The 18,999-nt window shown below is 39.7% G+C and overlaps 1 protein-coding gene across 5 annotated transcripts in view; it reads right to left on the reverse strand.

Moving 5' to 3' along the window:
• The window catches only part of Pak3 (p21 (RAC1) activated kinase 3), a 290,822-nt gene that overhangs the window by 232,802 nt on the left and 39,021 nt on the right, over window positions 1-18,999 (reverse strand). For all 5 annotated transcript variants that reach the window (XM_008852948.3, XM_029556029.1, XM_029556026.1 and 2 more), the window contains exon 2: window positions 5,277-5,371. The gene's annotated coding sequence lies outside the window, so the exon portion shown is untranslated. The remainder of the gene's footprint in view (window positions 1-5,276; window positions 5,372-18,999) is intronic.

Raw genomic sequence — 18,999 nt, forward strand, 5'->3', positions numbered from 1 at the left:
TGTGAGTTCAAAGCCAGCCTGGTCTACATAGTGAGTTTCAGGACAGCTGGGGCTGCAGGGAGACCCTGTCTCAAAAAGACCAAAAACAAAAAACCTATGACTTATGAAATTGCCATAAGCCTATGGGATCCAGGGACAAATGCCATGATTTAAAAGCAAAATGTCACCCATAGGCTCATATGTTTGAACACTTGACTCCCAGCTTGTAGGATTGTTTGGTAAGTCTGTGGAACATTTAGGAGATGGACAGTTGCTGTAGGACATGGGTCACTTGTGGTAGGCCTAGCAGTTTTATAGCCTGGCTCCACTTACTGTTCACTCTGTGCTTCCTGATTTCAAATGAAATGTGACTAGCTGCCTCCCACTTCTTCTGCCATGCCTTCTTCATCATAATGGGCTATAGAATAACCTAAAAACGTAAGCCAAAATCAACCCTTTTTCCCTTGTTTATTGTGAGGTATTTCATCATAGCAATGAGAAAAGTAACCAATACATAAATATTTACTGATGACAACTGTCTTCAAATTATATTCTTGCCTTTCTCTTTTGAACACCCTGTAATCACTGTTGAGATCAAGTTCACCAGTGACCTCAGTATTACAAAATTCAATTATCAATTCTTAGTCTTCATTAAATTTGCCATATCTTCAGTGTTTGACCTAGTGACCACTCTTCCTTGAATCATCTTCTCTTGACTTCCAGGAACCATTCTTAGATAATTTTCTTCCTTCGTCTCTTATTTCTTCTCAATCCCTTTAAATTGAATCCTCAACCTGAACTCTAGACTCCAGAGATTGGAGTGTTGGGGGGTTCATTCCCTGAATCTTATCTTCTTTCTAACTAAACTGATCTCTAAGTGATCTTCTCATCTCAAAGCTACCAAAGGTCTCTGAGCCAAACATCTTTCTTATGAACTCCAGGTTAGTATTTCCTGCTCTATTTGACATCTCCTATTGGATATTGAATGGGCCCTTGTCTTACTCTATTTACATTGTTGTAAAGAAATTACCATGTACTGAGTCACTTATATTCTGGGGGCTTGGAATTCCAAGATCAAGCTGATGGTGGTATCTGGTAAGGGCCCATTTGCTTGTAGATGGCACTTTCTGTGGCTCACATGGTAGAAGAGGTGAGAGGCTGCACACAAGCCTCTTTTATAAGGGTACTCACGAATTCATGGTGATTGATCTAATCACTCCCTCCGCAAAGCTCTAAAGTTCTCCTAAAACCATCACCTTGGTGGTTGGAGACTCAACATATTTCTTGGTGAAGGAACATTTAGACCTCAGACATGAAGTTCAAAAGTAAACCTTTGATACATCACCCTAAAATCCACACCTTACCCCATAATCTTTCTCATCTCAGCTAAATAGCAACGCCATTACTCTAGACACTCAGGCCAAAATCCATTATGCTGTCTTGTACTCTGTACCTTGTCTCATGCTTAACACGTATTCTTGTCACTAAATTCTGTGCATTGTATCTCTCATAATCCATTCTGTTTGACCATTTCTCATTGGTTCTCATATCACTGCTGACCTTCCATTTTCCCACCCTTCTTGAAGCCACCATCATCTCTCACCTGGATTCCTATGTTAAGTCTCTTAGATGATTTGGCTGATTTCCACCTTTCCTTCAGTTGATTCGCATCATAGCAGCTGCAGTTGTTTCAAATCAATGTTAGATTATATTGCATTCTGCTGGATAATATCACTTCTTATTCAATAAAAGCCAAAGCTGGTACAGTACCCTTTAAAGTCCCAATTATCTCAGTGCCACATTAATTCTCTGAATCTATCTCCTACTACTTTTATGCATGTTTTCAAATACCTAGCTACTACAATGGTCCCCTTGCTAGTCCCTCAAACACGTCAGGTATGATCTAGTCTCAGGATCTATATACAATCTTTCACTGCCATAAATGTTCTACATTCAGATAGATGTCAAACTAGGCTTCTAATTTCCTTCTGGTCTTTATTCAAGGTTCACCTGCCTAGGCCACTCTATCTGAAACTTTTATTTCTCTAACAAAATCACCTTATCTCTATTTTCTTCTTTATTTTTCTTCTCAGAATTTATAATGTAACATCTTTCACATCTTATCAACTCAAAATGCCACAGGAAAATATTGTAGGAGTATATTCTTCACAGTTCTCAAGGGTATAAAATCCAAGATCAAGGCTTACGTGCAATTTCCGTGCCTCGTACCTTTGCAGCTCATATGACCTCTACTTTGTGCCATCACACACGGGGTGGGGGAAGAGACAGAAAGAGAGTTAGAGAGAGGATCTTTTCTGGTGTCATCGGTTTTTGAAAGGGCATTAATCTCAGCATATGAATTTCTGGGGAGACACATTGTCCACAATGCTACATTTGTATTATTGTACGTCTTAGTGACTAAATCCATAATATTACGTATACAGTAGTATATGTCTGACTGAACTTGTTTATTGTCTGCCTTCCTCCCCGAAATAAATGTTTTATAAAGTTTAGGATTTGTGTTCATTCTGTTGATTATTTTAATCCTTGTGTTTTGAGCATTGCTTGGCATATGGCAGGGGCTCAATAAATATTTACTGATTAACTGGATGAACTAAACAAATTAATTGTAGCTTGTGATATGCACTAGGCAGAAAAGAGACAAACTGGCCAGAATGTAGGCAATCAACACTGGCTACCTATTAAAATCACCTAGGAAGTATTTGCAAATACAGAGGCCTGGGATTCAAACCCAAATTTTGATTTTCTTGGTCTAGAAGGGGCCTGGTCGCTGTTTTATTTTGAATGTTCTCCGAGAGATTCTCAATGTGAAGTGAAATTGAGAACCAATGGATTTGACAATAATTGGAAGCATGGGAACCTACTGGAAATAAGATATGAAGGGAAAACTTCGCATCTTTTTCGGAGATGGTATCATTTATATGAGAACAAGAAGGACAAAAGCAAACATGGAATAATTGGGGCAAGGAAGAGTCTCAGTTCCTGGCAAAGGGTCAGAATAAGAGGGAAGACACTGGAGTACAAGTGAGTTTGGTGTGTTCTCAGAACAAATAGCTTCTGTAGGCAATGCAGAGCAGGAAAGAGCCAAACACGAAGAGATTAGAAAGATACACAGGAGCTACATTGTATTAGGATTTGTAAACCATGCAAAGTAAAAGGAGATCCTCCTTCATGAGGTAAGAACTGTGAGAGGATTTTGAGGAGACGAATTATGTCATCTTAATTAATGTACTATGTGAAGGCATCCGTGAAAACAGAGAAACGACTCTAGAGGATATTTTGGTAATCCAGTAGCCTGAACTGGGGTGAAGGCTAATGACGCTGTCTTTCATCTAAACAGCAGAACCCAGAGAGTGGTATACAAATCCATTCTGCTCAAGTAAACTCATACACATGGCCAGTGGTTTCAGAAAACCTTTCCAATATTAACATTCTGTACATAGCTAGTTCTGTGATCAGTGGCTTCAGAGGATGGAATATATACCCTGTCTTTCCTGGTTATTGTTTAGTGGAAAAGATACTTTCTAACTAGTAAATAATCTAATCTGAAAACTTTTTTTTAAAACGATGATGGTATCTTCTCACATAAAATTTAAAGAACACCACTAATCTGAAGTCTTATTTCTTTTCTGCTTTCTGGGGGAGAGAGAGTAGAGGGAGAACCCTGCATTCCAGGGAGATTATAAATTATAGAAGGAGGTAAAGACATGAACACAAATAGAAGCAACAGATGAGAAAACAAATTAATTATCCAGAGGGAAATATAAGCACAGTCAGTAAGTGCTATCTCACCTTATGCTGAGCACTGCCATGTACTTTACACATGTTGTCATTTAATCTCCATCAAAACTCCATGGTGTGGGAATATGATAACCCATGGTGATGATGACAGTACTAGCGACTAGCACTTACTAACTGCTTAATGTCGTCAGTCATTAGGCAAGGTGTTCTGATATATGTGACTTAGGTAAACATTCATTCTGTAGATGAGGATAACTAAGAACAAACAGAATAAATAATTTATGCAAGGTCAGAAAGCTAGTCAGTTTTTACAGGAGTTCACAGCAGATGGCTCCTACCATATTCTAGAAACTAGGGGAAGATGTCATGGAGGAGTACATGTGGAGATAAAGGAACGTGGTATAAAGGGACTAGAAAATGGCCCCTTTTGATCAGAGTTGAGGATGTATAATGGGGAATGGTGGCTCAATGGCAAAGCAGTTCTGGCCCTCATTGCTTCTAATCACCTCACTTGTGCTTCCCAGAACCTGTAACCTTTGATCAAACCTGTCTGTCACTCAGATCTTCATCTTGGGATGCCTTGATTTTCTCTGCTTTGAACTCAGATATTCTTAACCCCACTCCAAGTTAGCACAAAAAAATACATTGTCGAACTCAAACCCTGAGGAATATTAAATTGGCAGGTCTGGCTCATAATATATTAGTAAATAGATAGCTCACTCCATTATATTTCTTCTTTCTTAGGTGGAAACAGCCTTTGGGCATTTAGGACACTGACAAAGATTGGACAAAACAGGATAGGGAAAACAGATGAAAAAACAAGCAGCACTCGGCACAGCTCATCAGACCAGCAAAAATTTTCATCTCACAATATGACATAACGAGAAAATTCGTTAATGATCTAAATGTATATCAATATGAGATTGCTGAGATATGAAGAAGCCAAAACAAAGAACACTGCATATTGGAAACAAAGTAAAACTGTCTGTTCTGACAGGGAAGGATGTTACCAAAAGACTATAAGGGGAAAAGCAAGCAGTCATGCAGCACTCCCATTCAAATCCTAGACCTGTGTTTATATATGTACAAATCCATCCAATGGTATCTGGTAGAGTACACAGAACTATATATGAACTTCTTTCATTCTTTAATTTGTATATTTGTGCATGCTGTTGACTTTTATTACAAATCCATAATACTTTTATAAAATTTTAAAAAACCTATGCTTGTATTTACATTGTGCAAAATAAACTAAAACATTCCAGATCATCCTCTGCCATTCTATCTGTTGTAACAACATTTTGTCCATGTTGACTTAAGCACTGTACTTAAAACTGTCTCCTATAAATTTCCCATGAATGAACAAAATAAAACAATAATATATTAACCAGATTATAATATAGCTAAGTAGAGCGGCAATTTATTAAAGAATTTTACCCACAGCATAGGTGGCAACCCATAAAATGTCTCCAGAGAAGGTCCACAGGGCTTTTCCAACTTTATTGATAATTTAAATGATACATAACTGTACTTACCACGTCTGAAGATGACTCAAAGCTGGCAGAGTGTCAAATACGTTGAAGAACAAAATTGAGATTCAAAGTGAGTTCAGATAGGCTGGAATACTGGGCTAAAATTAAAAAGGTGAAATTTAAATAAGATAAAGAAAATACTCATTTAAAAACTTAAACAATCCATTGTGTGAGGCCAAAAAAAGGCATGATATCTCAGAAACAGCACATATACAAATCAACCAACCAACTGAAAGAGGATCAAGGCTTGACTTGATCCACAAACACAATTTGAGCCAAGAGTTTTATGGAGGTAGAATACTTAGCTGGTAAAATGTCAGAGTACAATTTTAAGCAATATTAATTAAAGTAAAGTTTCTGGATCCTAAATGTGATCATTGTCCTGCATCCTCCAATATTTCATCCTAGAACTGGCTGTTTACTTCCAGATATCACATTTTTGGAGGGTCACCCCAAAAGTGTAACACCTCCTGAGAAGGAAAGAAACAAGTTCATGACAGGAAAGTCTTTTGAAGAGACTTGGGGCCTGTGAAGTAAGGAGGTTATATACAGGGTGCCCACCTGCCTTCAATTATCTAGTGCTTTCCGGAAAAATTATGCCCTTATTCTGGGCTACTCAGGTGAAAGGACTACTGCCACCCAGTGGTGTCAAGGAGGCAGATGCTGCAGTAAACCTGCCCAAAGGCTTTTCTGACCTTGAGAAGGTCCTATTAGAGGCTGAGCTGGCTGGTAAGGCAGAGAGGATTTCAAGTCTAGCTGAATGAACAGATGCCTGTACCAGAATAACCTCAATTAGGCCTCTTTGGCTCTCAAAGACTACATTTCTTTTCCCCTAGTCACTGTGTCATCACCGCTTTCTGAGCCCCTATCCTGTACAATGAGGCTACTTTCTGCAGCCCACACAGTGTTGATGACAAACTTTGTAGGAGCTGCTGGGCTGCTGCTCCCTTCATTATTATCCAAGGCCTAAAGTGGTTGGGGGAGAGGGCAGAACCCATTGCTTATAGGAGGAACGGATAACTGATGTAAGTTGAATCAGGATCCTCCTCCTTATAAATAACATTCATCAGGATAACCTACAAAACCCATCTGAGCCATCTGGCCTCAATGTTCTCCTCTCTGCTCTATCCTATTACCATGCCACTCAGGCAATGTACTTCTGTAACACAGATTTCTCTGTGCTTTCTGAAATGGCAGACATGCTCCTGACTGGGGAATGAGTTCTTGCTATTCTTTCTGCTTACAACATTTTTCCCTGAAGTACCTGTAAGGCTCAGTCTGTTACTGCATTCAAGGATGCATTCAGATCATCTACTCACTCGCTTTCCCTTTATACAATTATAAGGCTTTCCCTTTATACAATTATTTCCTTGTATACAGGCTTCTACACACACACACACACACACACACACACACACACACACACGACCACTTTGAAACTACTTATCACCACATCTAAATTCCCCATAGTATTTAATATAATGTATTATACATTTTATATTTTATCTTGTTTTCTTATCTCCCTCTATAGGGCTTTAAGTTTTTTATACAAACTTCCTATGTCTGTCCTCTTTGTGTGTGTGTGTGTGTGTGTGTGTGTGTAGTTTCTCAGCTTATAGAACACTTGTAAGCACATAGTAAGTACTCAAAAAATGTTTACTGAAATGCATACATACTTGAAGCTTTTTTTGAAGTTTTGAAATTTTGGTTTCCTCAACAAAAGAAAATTAATGTCAGGAAAAATTTTAAATTAAAAAAGAAATTAAATTTCAGTTTTAAAACTGGATTCTGAACTGACAATAACGAATTGTATATTAAGTGTAAGATCTGAGATGTTTTTGTGTATTTTCTCAACTTACTTGATTTGTTATGCAATTAAATTATATTATTGATCAACTGGTGATAATAATTGTAGAGCTAATATCAGTTGAGTGCTTACCAAGTACCATCAGTATGACAACCACTTTACTTGATTAAGATATTTAATCCCCACAATAGTCCTTTGAAGTTGGTACAACCATCATTTCTATTTTAAAGACAGGAAACCGAAAAAAAAAAGGAGGTAATATATCCTGCCAAAGGTTACTCAAGTAACATCTGACAAATTTCAGCGCCCATGTTATTAATCCTTGTCATCAAGGTAAGATGAAAACTGGTGGTGATGATAATAATAAGAGCTAATATTGTTAGCATTAATCAAGTATCAGGCACTGTGTTGAATGATTACCACAGATCATCTCATTTAAAGCTCAGAACAGCCTTATACATATACTACTTTTATATGCCCATCTTTATTTTTATTTTTATTTTATGTGTATGAGTGTATTGCCTGCATGTATGTGAGTGCACCTGTGTCGTGCAGTGCCGCAGAGGTCAGAAGAGGGCTTTAGATTTCCCTGGAACTGGAGTTAAGGACGGTTCGGAGCTGCCCTGTGGGTGCTAGGAATCAAACCCGGGTCCTCTGCAAGAGCAGTCAGTGCTCTTAACCACTGAGCTAAACCACCTATAATATACTCAGCCATGTACATTCCCATTTAGCGTCTGCCTTGGCTTCATGAGAAGTATACTTTCATTCTTGTTCTGTATTCTAGGCCAGCAAGGAAGCTGGAGAAGTTGGCAAAAATTTACTAGTTGACACTTGAGCTCTCCATTTTCTGATTAGGCCTCTAACACACATAGAGATTTTAGTTCTCACTTGTCCTGTTGTCCGTCCTGAGACTATCCCCCTTCTCCTTCTTGCTTTCCCTATCTGACCAATTGTTTTCCCAAATAATAGAAATGTAATTCTCTCCAGAAGTCACTCAGTAGTCTTTCCACTGTGACCTCATTCATCATGCAATTTGTATACTCCACAGCCATGTTTAGTTCTACAGTACTGGCTCTCTTTCTGCTAAGTTGTGTCTTTCCAGTTAGACTACATATCAAGAAAGCAGATGAGTCCTGTAATCCTTGGGATGCCTTAAATCAATAGAATATTTACATAATTATTATGTTGATTTAACAATAATGTTCTACCCTCCTGAGTGTACAAATGTTCTCTTTTCAAGGCACTCTCATGCATATTATTTCACTTCGGCCTCACAGCAGACCTGAGAGATAAGATAAGCAGGTCTTACTTTTCCCATGCTTACAGTTAAGGTAGTTAGGAGCCAGGGAGGTTAAATAAGTTGTCTCAAGTCACATGTCAGAGAACTGAGACTAGCTCCTGGGACTTTGTACCCCAGAGTCTCTGTGCTAGACCACACTTATTCTACTGGAAAGCCACGTGTGTGTGCGGGGGGGGGGGGGCAGTGCTAACAGCCTTCCTATAAAGGACATGTCACTAGAAGTCCCCAATTTATAAGGCAACTCATAGCTGGAATGTTTCATAAGATTATGACACATACTTCTATGATCATAAGTTGATGAGGGCTGCAAATTTTCTTTGGTGTAGTGTGGTAAATATTTTTTTTATTTGTTAGCCAACATGGAAAACTTAGATGACTTTACATAAATATGCAGATATCAAAGTTCTCTACAAAAATGAGATCTGGTTTAAAAAGTTAATCCCTCAGCTCTCAGCAGTGAGGCTTCCTTCAGTGAGGCTTCCTTACCAATGCACACGGAAGGCCACAACTGGCCAAGTTTTAAAGAATAGGAGACTGAACAGTGTGTGTGTCCCTGGATAGGACTCCTATATTGAACCTCACCCACCCATGGCTCAGGGACCATTACAAAAGAGGGGGTAGAAAGAATTTAAGAACTGGGGATGTTCATGAACATAGGGAAGCAATGACTTTCAGGCCACTGGAAGCTTGCACATGTGAACTAGTGGCAATGGTGGCATTGAGCCCAGGACCCATGCCACCTCAATCAGACAAGGACCCAGAGTGGAGGACTGGCCCTAGAATGGGAACTATTGGACTGATTACTATTGGGTGAGGGAGAGTATGCCTTACTTACAATCTCTAGAAAGCCTGACTAGACCCCAGTGGATGAATTTGCACTGAATGACATCTGGGCACAAATGCCTGACTATAAGGTCTTAACATGTATAGAAAAATACATAAGGTCTGGTGGGGGATTAGGAGGCATGGACAGGGAAGAGGATCTAAATTTGATTAAGAACTGTTGTATGAAATGTATAAAAGGTCAATAAAACTTTAAAAAATGGAATTCTTAAGCCAAGAATGATAGTACAATACTGTAATAGCAGTCTTAGGAAGCTGAAGCAGGAGATCAGGAGATTGACACCGGCCTATGCTGCTAGCAAAACCTGTCTTTTATAAAAGCAAGATTGCATATAAACTTTGATTTTTAATCTTCTAGGAAAAAAAAAGATCTGGGCACATAAGGTCTTTTGTCATCTGTTTACTCCTTATAATAAAGTGTAGTAAATAGTGTGATGATTACTACGGGGGAAGATATAAACTCATGTAGGAATTCTGCAGCTCTGAAGTGATATGGTTGGCGATCCTACAAGAGCAATAGTTACACAGAGGTGAACAATAGTTACACAGAGGTACACAGAAAGCCTTCAGTGATCAAGTGACCACATTGCCACAGGATCACCACACACTAGAACACAACAGTGGCTGCTCTATTTATGCAACCCATGTGGATAAAAAGGTAAGGGCATTAATATCTTCCACATACCAAGTACACAGTAAAAGGACAATAATGTAGGGCAATGTGAATTGAAATAGAGTTTTCAGGCCTGGATGAATGGTTCAGTCAGTAAGGTGCTTGCTGCATAAGCATGAGGACTTGAATTCAGATCCCCAGCACCCACGTAAAACACTGGGTATGGTGGTACAGGACCTGTAATCCTGGTGCTTGGGAGGACCCCTCTAGCTGGTCAGCTAGTTTAGCCAAATCAATGAACTTTAAGTTCAGTGAGAGACCCTGTCTCAAAAAATAAGGTGGAAAATAACAGAGGAAGATATCCAAATTCAACTGCTGGCTTCTACATGCATGTGAAAATATGTGCAGGGACACGTTCACATATGTGCATGCACTTCTGTACACACACACGCACACTGACCTGTACATACACACATAAACCACATACACACAGTATTAACAAAACAGCTTTTCAGCAAATTATTTTAGTTCACAAATGTGGAGTTTCAGATAATAAAATAACGATCAACGTCTGGGAGAAAGACAGGAGGACACTGCATATAAGAGCTGTTTGAACAGGTTTGGCATGCTTGTACAAAGCCCTTAATAATGAAGAGCAACTGAATACCCCAATAAACCCAGATGTAATAGGGTCAATATAATTAGCCTGACATCTTTATCCACGCCCCTAACTTGCCCTTACATCTCAGGCCAGGGCCATTACATGGAGTTAAACTCATTCTAATTAGAGAAAAAACAACTCTGTTGACCCAAGCATAGCCTGAGAAAAATAGGAAGGGAAGAGAAATGGATCCTATTGTATTCTCTTGCTTGTCATTTCTTGTCTGATCTGGGACTTGACATATTGTTTCTCTGCATGCGTGATCATTCAAATGATAAATAAATATTTCAAGTAATTTACCACAGTCTTTACAATATTGCTTGACTATATATATACATATGTGCACATATGTGTACTATATATGTATATATACCTACATAAGCACCAACTATGTATTAATGAACTATGTATAATTTTCTATATATAAAATTATACATGTGTATAAGTATTTCATGAAACAATAGTCATCTTTACTGTGTACACTGCACACCGTTATTTCCGTCCATCCTTTTTTGTTGCCATTGTTGTTTTTGTGTTCCTCACTGTCCACTGAGTTGATTTCCAGAGTCCTAAATAACAATCCCATGTGAAAACACTGCTAATGGCCAATGGTTTCCAAATCTGCTCATGCCACAAGCTCTTGGGGTCTGTATTAAATACATTACATTTGTGGGGGCATGCAACATGGAACCCAGAGACTCATGCCTGTTAGGCAAGCACTCTACCACTGACCTAAGCATCCAGAGTCAACATATATTTATATATTTGTGTGTTCTTTCCAAAATATGATGAACCAGTATTTCTTCAGAACACAACACATCCCAGACTATAACACACACACACACACACACACACACACACACACACACACACATTCACACTCACACACATATATCAAGGACCACCTGGACACTGCTTCAAAGGGAATTCAGGTTCTCCTCAACAAACAAGACAAATAGCTGAAGTCTTCATGACAACCCCATATTATAGATGGGGAAACTGTGTCTCAGAGCACTTCAGTAAGTTGCTGGAAGAAGCAGGAAGGAAGGATAAGCAAATGGCAGGGCCTGTAATCCATGAGGTGTCTACGAGCCTACTGTTCTTCCCATACTATCTTCTTTCACATCACATCTCTCTCAGCGGTATAAGCAGAGGCCTTGGATCTGCCCTAGAATATTCTATAGTATTACAAGTACACACCCAAATTGTCCAATCATCAGTGGTATGGAGTAAATACAAAACAACAAAATTTTTTGTACTCATATTACATTTTCCTGTTTCCAGAGTATATGTGTGTCTACTTTCACCACATCTATACCTTTTAATTATATTGTGAATGGAGATAAACAGAAGGAAAAAAAAACAGGCTCAATGAGCAGAAACAACTTAACCAAATCCCACGGTAAATTCACAGCGAAGCTGCACCATGGTGACTCCTTCTGACTGGACTTAATAGTGCACTCAGGCTGGCTTCTTCAAGAGCTCCCACTTTCAACTTATTTCAAGCCTAGCTCTCTTTAAGGCACAAAAGGAAAAGATGGCTTGCTTTCTGCCTTCCTCAACATACAATTTACCACCACTTTCAGAAATGCGCAAGCTATCCTTGTACATTGCGAAGGAACAGGTTGCTCCGACCTCCACAGGGCTGTGCTGTGGACAGGAGGCATTTCTATTTTTGTTCTGCAATTTGTAAAAAGCTCTGCACTATGCTTCAAAGAAAAATTGTGTATTTCTTGAAAAAAGAAAAGGCTCCATCTCTCCCACAAAGGCAAAATGCCACCAGCCACTAACAAAGCAGACGGTGGAAGTCTCTGTGAAGCAAAATATTGAGAAACCACAGCTGAACTAGGTGGAGGATTTGATGGCAGAAAGGGGCTGGAGGGATATAAATGGCCCCCATTTAGCATTTTCAGATGAGCCTCTTCCTCCATTGAGAACGTTTCTGTTTAAGCTGCAGAGAAGAGTGTTGTTTACAATATGCATGTGATTATGTCACCAATGACTAGTTATCTATTAAACTTTGTCAAATCTAACATTTTTCATCATCCTTTCTTCTTAACAAAGTAGATCTTTTCTTTTCTCCCTTTAATAGCTCTTGAGGCAAACTTACCATTCACTCACAGGCATAGACAACCACACAGACAAACACAGACACACAGACATAGACACATACACAGACACACACACACACACACACACACACAAAAAAAAAAACTTGATGGAAATAAAAGCAAGAGTCATCAGTTTTTCTATGCATAATGTGAATAGGCTGAATTAAATGGTCTGTAGATCTACCTTCTGGTTCTAGGAGTCTGATCAAATAACGTGGAGAAAGATCCAAGCATTGTCCATGAATTGGCCATTCAGACACAGTTTGATAAGAGTATGATGACTTCATAGTGAGAGAGAGGGTCTCTTGCCATATGGCCTCAAAATCCATAAGTATTGGGCATTGACGTTGAACTTCCCATCCTCCTGCCTCCACCTCTCAAATGCTGGACTTGCAGGTGTACATCGAGAAGCCCAGGTTGGTTGATGCTGGGGATGGAACCTAAGGGGCCATGTATGCTATGCAAGCACTGAACCAATTGATTTACATGTTCATCAACAAATTACATTTTAAGCAGTTGTGTTTTGTTGTTGAGGGGAGTTGAGTAGTGGGATAATGAAGAAAATTCTATGTGTCCATGACCATGATGACCTCCTAATTATGGGCATTGCTCTGGCTTCTTTTTATTTCCAGTCAGGGCTTCAAAGCCTGCCTAGTCTGTTACCCCTTCTCCATGTGATGATTTCTCTTCCCAAGTGAATGTGTCGGGTGCAACCCAGCCTTGTAATAGCTAAGGTTCAGCCCCTGTAGAGCTTCAAGCTAGTGCCATTTTCACCTCAGGGGAAGTCTTCTATTGATGTCAGGAAAATTTGAAGGGGTGTTAAATTTACTTTGTGGCTTCAACTCCCTTTCAATTTGGCAAGGCTGGTTCAGGATTTGATAGTTTTATAGACTTCAATATCAAGAAAGCACAAAACATCTCAGCTTTTTAATCTATCTTCATTGTCAATCACCCAAGTGTCTCCTTTGCAATGGGGCTGCTAACTAGATTTGTGCTTGTTGCTGCTTGCCTACATAGCATGTGCGTCTGTCTCACCTGCTTCCCAGGGCTTCTTTCAAGACAATGAGATGCAGAAAGAGGGTTGAGGATGTTCCCAGGGTGTTTAGAAAAAGAAACGAGAGGAAATGAAACATATTCTCATTCTTCCGCAATACTGCACAGAGATTCACATTAACCTGCCTGTGTCTGAATTCACGTTACTCAAACTCCCCTCAGTCTGAGTGTGCTCCTGGTCAAATGGAGATGATGCTAGGAGATACCTCATAAGGCCACTATGGAGACTAATGTGTAAAAAGCCCTCCCAGAGGATGCTCAGCACATCTGAATAAGTCAATAACTGCCAATTATGTGGATCATGGTTCCTCCAGGGTAAACTGATCTTTCAGCTTTGGGTTTCAAATGCCTCTACTTTCTGGTCACCTCAATTCACTAGAGCATCTGAAAACACGGGGCTGAGATGATAGACATCTTCAAGCTCCTAGTAGGATAGGGATAAAAAGTACCCATTTTCCTGTTTATGTACTCACTTATTAAATGTTTATTGGCAACCCATTGCATGCCAGGCACTGTATTAGGCAATTAAAATATAATGGTGACTAAGAAAAAGTCTTTGATTAAAAGTTAACAGACACCAATAAACTTGGTGATATTGAAAGACAGAACATGTGGCTGGGGGTTGGGGCATGGTCTGAGAGGAAGGAAAAATGAAACGAGCCTGTAGAGAAAGTTAGGGACTGGATCATTCTAGCTTTGCAGTATTGCCTTTATCCTAAGAATGTTTGGATATAAATTTTGAGGCAAAGAATCAATAGACTAAATTATTCTTGCTGATGGTTCCTTGGAGTTGAGACTTCCAGCAGGACTGCTATACTGTGATACAGAGATGCCCTTTGCTCAACTTGAAAACAACAATATTAAGCTAGTCTCTAAAAGTCCGTCTTGGTTGAAACTTAAGTCCTGCCCTAGGGCACTCACCAAATGGTGGCAGGCAGCAGTTTGGGCTATGTGCCCCCACCTTCTTTCCACTTATGCATTTCTTGTCACTGGAATACATATACCATCAAGTTATTTTTCACTCCACTATTCCACATCCTCCTCGGATAAATCAGCTGTGACCGAAGGGGATAGGACTTCATCCTGACAGAGCAGTGGGTGTAGGTAGGAGAAAGGTATGAACTCAGGAGACACCCAGGTGTAAGGTAGCTCCCTAATGTGTGTCAATGAACTTGTGCATTTGCATGTGCCTTCTTGAGGCTGTGCAAGGCTATACACACTGGTGTGCTTTTATGTAGGAGCATAATCTCTTCTGCAGCTCACAGAATTGTAGCCAAGAAACTCAGAATCTCTGCACCTCTCCGCACCACCTTATGTAAGTCAGTAAGTGTCTATGATATAAATGGCACACCCATAGCAATGGTGCCCTGAACATCCGTACATGGCATCCTGAAAGCAAGAGTGGAAGCAAGTAGGAGGCAGTTGCCTTGGCTCAGGAAAAAGATGGCAGAGGTTCACCCTAGGTTATAGCCAAGGAGGGGGTGAGAAGTGACCAAAATCAGGATGTTTAATAAAGGCAAGTCAACAGGATTGGATGATGGCTAGGATATGATATAAAAGGGAACAAAAGAAACTCAGGATAAGACCTAGGAGTTTCAAACAAGAGACCAGGTGAGTGGTATTGCCATCCACTGGAACATATCTATAGGAAAACCATCACAAGTCCTGCTATGAGTAGGTTGACTCCAGCAGGCCACTTAAGTGACAGGCTTAATAATCTCTGTATCTTAAGCTCTTTCCCATTGAGAAATCTCTATGTAACTGAGGATCTCAAAGCATTTTATTCAAAGGGCTTCTGGAAAATTAGTAATCCCTGATACTTAGATACTTATCTTTGCAGCAGTTTCTTTATTTGTCTCCTTTGACTGAAGATAAAATAGTACTTTCAGTTTCTTCCTACTAGTTTTTCTAGATTTCTTATTTTATCCTCTTGATCCTATCTTTCAGTCCCCCACCCCCACACATACTTTCTTACCAATTCCAAATGTCCCTTTCTGAGATTGCTTTTCGTCAGAACCCCAAAGCCTTCCTCCATGGGGAATATGCCTTAATTCAAGGACAAGGATTCTCCATTGTCCACTGCCAAGGAGCCCATAACTCCATGACTTCACCCAAACCTTCTCCTCCATAAATGAAAAACGGTACTTGGAGCAAGGAGCAGAGCCAAGTGAGCTGAGACAATGAGCCAAGTGCTGAGAAATTAAAGTAATGCTGATGAAAGGAGAAAAAAAAGAATTAATCAGGAAGTCATGAGGTCATCGTGATCTCTGATTGCATTAACATGTGGAAACACCAGAAGACTACAGATTGATTAGTGTTCCAGGAGAAAGAAACAGATGCAGCCTAGCCGTGTGCTACCCAGAGCTGCATCTTACGTGCAGAAAATCTGAATTGGTAGGTGACTGGCCCTTCTCACTCCTGAGGTAGACATGTCCTGAAACTTACCACCTCATGAGATAGGTATCAGGTCAGAGTGGAACCAGGCACCTTTAATGAACATAAACCAGCCCCGTGTGCATGATGCCTCTCACTCACTTTAGATCATTCATTCCACCACCTCCAAGTGTTCTATTCTGGATGACCTGGAACATGATTTGGGGGATGGGATCATTTCTCATAATCCAAAGGAGTCTGGGGCTTGCCCTTGTTCCACGAGCTCTGGTTCTGATTCACATTTCTTTTAATTCCTTGCACTTTCCTCTTCCTCTGCCTTCATTGCCAGAGGAGGAAAGGAATTGTATTTTCCACTGACAGCATATGGGCTTGCCCTCTGTAAGGCAAACATGCCATGCTGAGTTAACCTCAGCTAATTACAGGCAGAGAGAGAGAGAGAGAGAGAGAGAGAGAGAGAGAGAGAGACTCATGCAGACAAACATGTGAAAAGAAATATTAATAAATATCAATAACAACTAGATTTCAGTTCCACTTATGCACCACTGAATAGTATAGGTGCTTTATATTGGTGTTGTCATTCAATCCTCACAACAAGACAGATATAATTAAGGTCACCATTTCACAGCTGGAAAAATCAACCGAGGCTCTGAGAGGTTAAAGAACTCAATCAAGGTCATAAAGCTAGAAACAACTAAAACAGAGTTTGAACCCATATATGTCTGACTTCATTATAACTCCTCACCACTGACTGGATATATTCATAAGACAAACCCCTTTTCCCTTTACAAGTGGTACTCCATCTATCCCAAAAAGTGTTGGGATGGTCACCAAACCAGTTGCTCTATCCCTGATCTTTATTCTGTTTTCTACTAAATGGTTCCTTTGCATGTATGTACCCTATTTGTTCAGTCTTTACACATCACAAACTTACCCTGGCCAGTTCTCCCTTGACTCACCTCTTTTAGCCAGCATCACCACAGTTTCCAGCATCACAGCTTCAGAACTGTCCATAACTCTGACTACCAAGACAGAGCAATTTCCTCTACACTGTGTCTCTTAAATTTACCCTTTCTTCCATTCCAAATGTTCCCCATACAATGTTGGCCTCACTAAGAACTACACAAATTCCTTGTCCAACAGATTTCATGGGTCAGAAGTCCAGGGCTTTATTCCTTTCCATAAACTTTATTAGTATAAAGTATAAAAGTATAGTTCAAGAATTTCTACACCCCTTCATTCAGATTCCCATAATTTTAACACTTTTTCACAATTCCTTCAACGTTCTCTCTCTGCCTGAACATATTTTTACTTTCTTCTGAACCATTTTAGAACAAGCTGAGGATTACATTTCTTAATCCCTAACTATATAAGTACATGTGAGGGCATTTTCTTTCATGGCTATAAGACAATGATCAGAATCAATAAATTAATACAACATATAATTATTGTGTAATCTAAAGACTTTTGAAAAAATTTACTAATTTTTCCAATAATATCCTTCGTGAAAATAATTTAGTATAGGAGTCAATCATGAATCGACCATTGAGTTCGGTTTCCATGTGACTTTAGTCCTCTTTAAAAATTTGGAACTGTTGTTCTCATCTTTCATGACCTTGACAATCTAAAAGAATGTACTGTCCTCTGATTTTTTTGCTGTAATTTTCCATACTGCAATGGGCAAAACATCAGAAAACTCTGACTTGTCAACATCAGAGTTACAAAATTTGAAAAAGCCCAAATGTAGAATTATTCCACTGGATCTCAAACTGTTGTCATATACCTCTCAAAATTTTGCTCATATCACTGACTCAACAGTACTGTTTAAATTACTGTTTAAATCACATTTTATGGGCTGGAGAGATGGCTCACCAGTTAGGAGCACTGACTGCTGTTGCAGAGGACCAGGGTCGGATTCCCAGCACCCATATGGTGGTTAACAACCATCTGTAGCTCCAGTTCCAGGGGATCTGATGCCTTATTCTGACCTATGTGGGCACTGCATGACACAGGTGCACTTACACACAAGCAGGCAATACATTCATATACATAAAATAAAAATAATAAATAAAATGCTTTTAAAAATCATATTTTACATTTAATTCAAGGTATGATCACCTGACACTTGTTCTTACAGAATCCTCTCCCTCTGAGTATAAATAGATGCAAATTAAAGCGATAAGAAATCAATCTAATTATTGTTACCTTATGTGGCAAAACGGCCATTTTAGATAGAAAAAGAAAGTAAGCATTTAACCCCATCTTCAGGTCATTAGCATGGGCTTTAGTTTTAAATAGATGAAGAACTGGGGCAAGGAGTGAAGGACATGCAAAATCAAGCAGTCTTCATGTTAAAGTGTGACCTGGTTGGCCATTACCTTAGTTCTGGTTCTACGGGTCAGCCAAAGAGAAATCTCAACACTTGAGAAGGCAATCGAATTACCATGAGAGGATTTATCCTTCTTGGGAGGTGTGATGGTTAATACTGATTATCAATTTGGCAGTACCTAGAATCACCAGAAGGGGCAAGCCTCTGGGTTTGCCTGTGAGGGAGTATGGTGATTAGGTTAACTGAGGTGGAAAGACCCGCTCTAACTATGAGTGGCACCATCCTATGGTCTGGGGTCCTGGACTGCACTGAAAGGAGAGAAAAGGCATTTAGTGCTCTGCTTCTTCATGCAGATGTGTTATCACCAACTACCTCAAGCTCCTGCTGCCACGCCTTTCCCACCATGATGGGCTGACTATACCTCAAAGTGTGAGCCAGAATGAATCCTTCCTTCCTTAAGTTGTTTTACATAGCAGCAATGAGAAAAGCAACTGACACAGGGGGTTATTTTTTCATGGAGTAATCTTTGAGGCTCTGCTCTTCCTGGGAATCATAACGGTTGCAGATTTAGGATGGTGGCTAGAGACTTTTAAGTACCTTTTTTTAGGGAGTCTGGAA

This window comes from Nannospalax galili, unplaced genomic scaffold, assembly GCF_000622305.1.
Source record: "Nannospalax galili isolate Female #2095 unplaced genomic scaffold, S.galili_v1.0 scaffold25, whole genome shotgun sequence".
NCBI lineage: Eukaryota > Metazoa > Chordata > Mammalia > Rodentia > Spalacidae > Nannospalax > Nannospalax galili.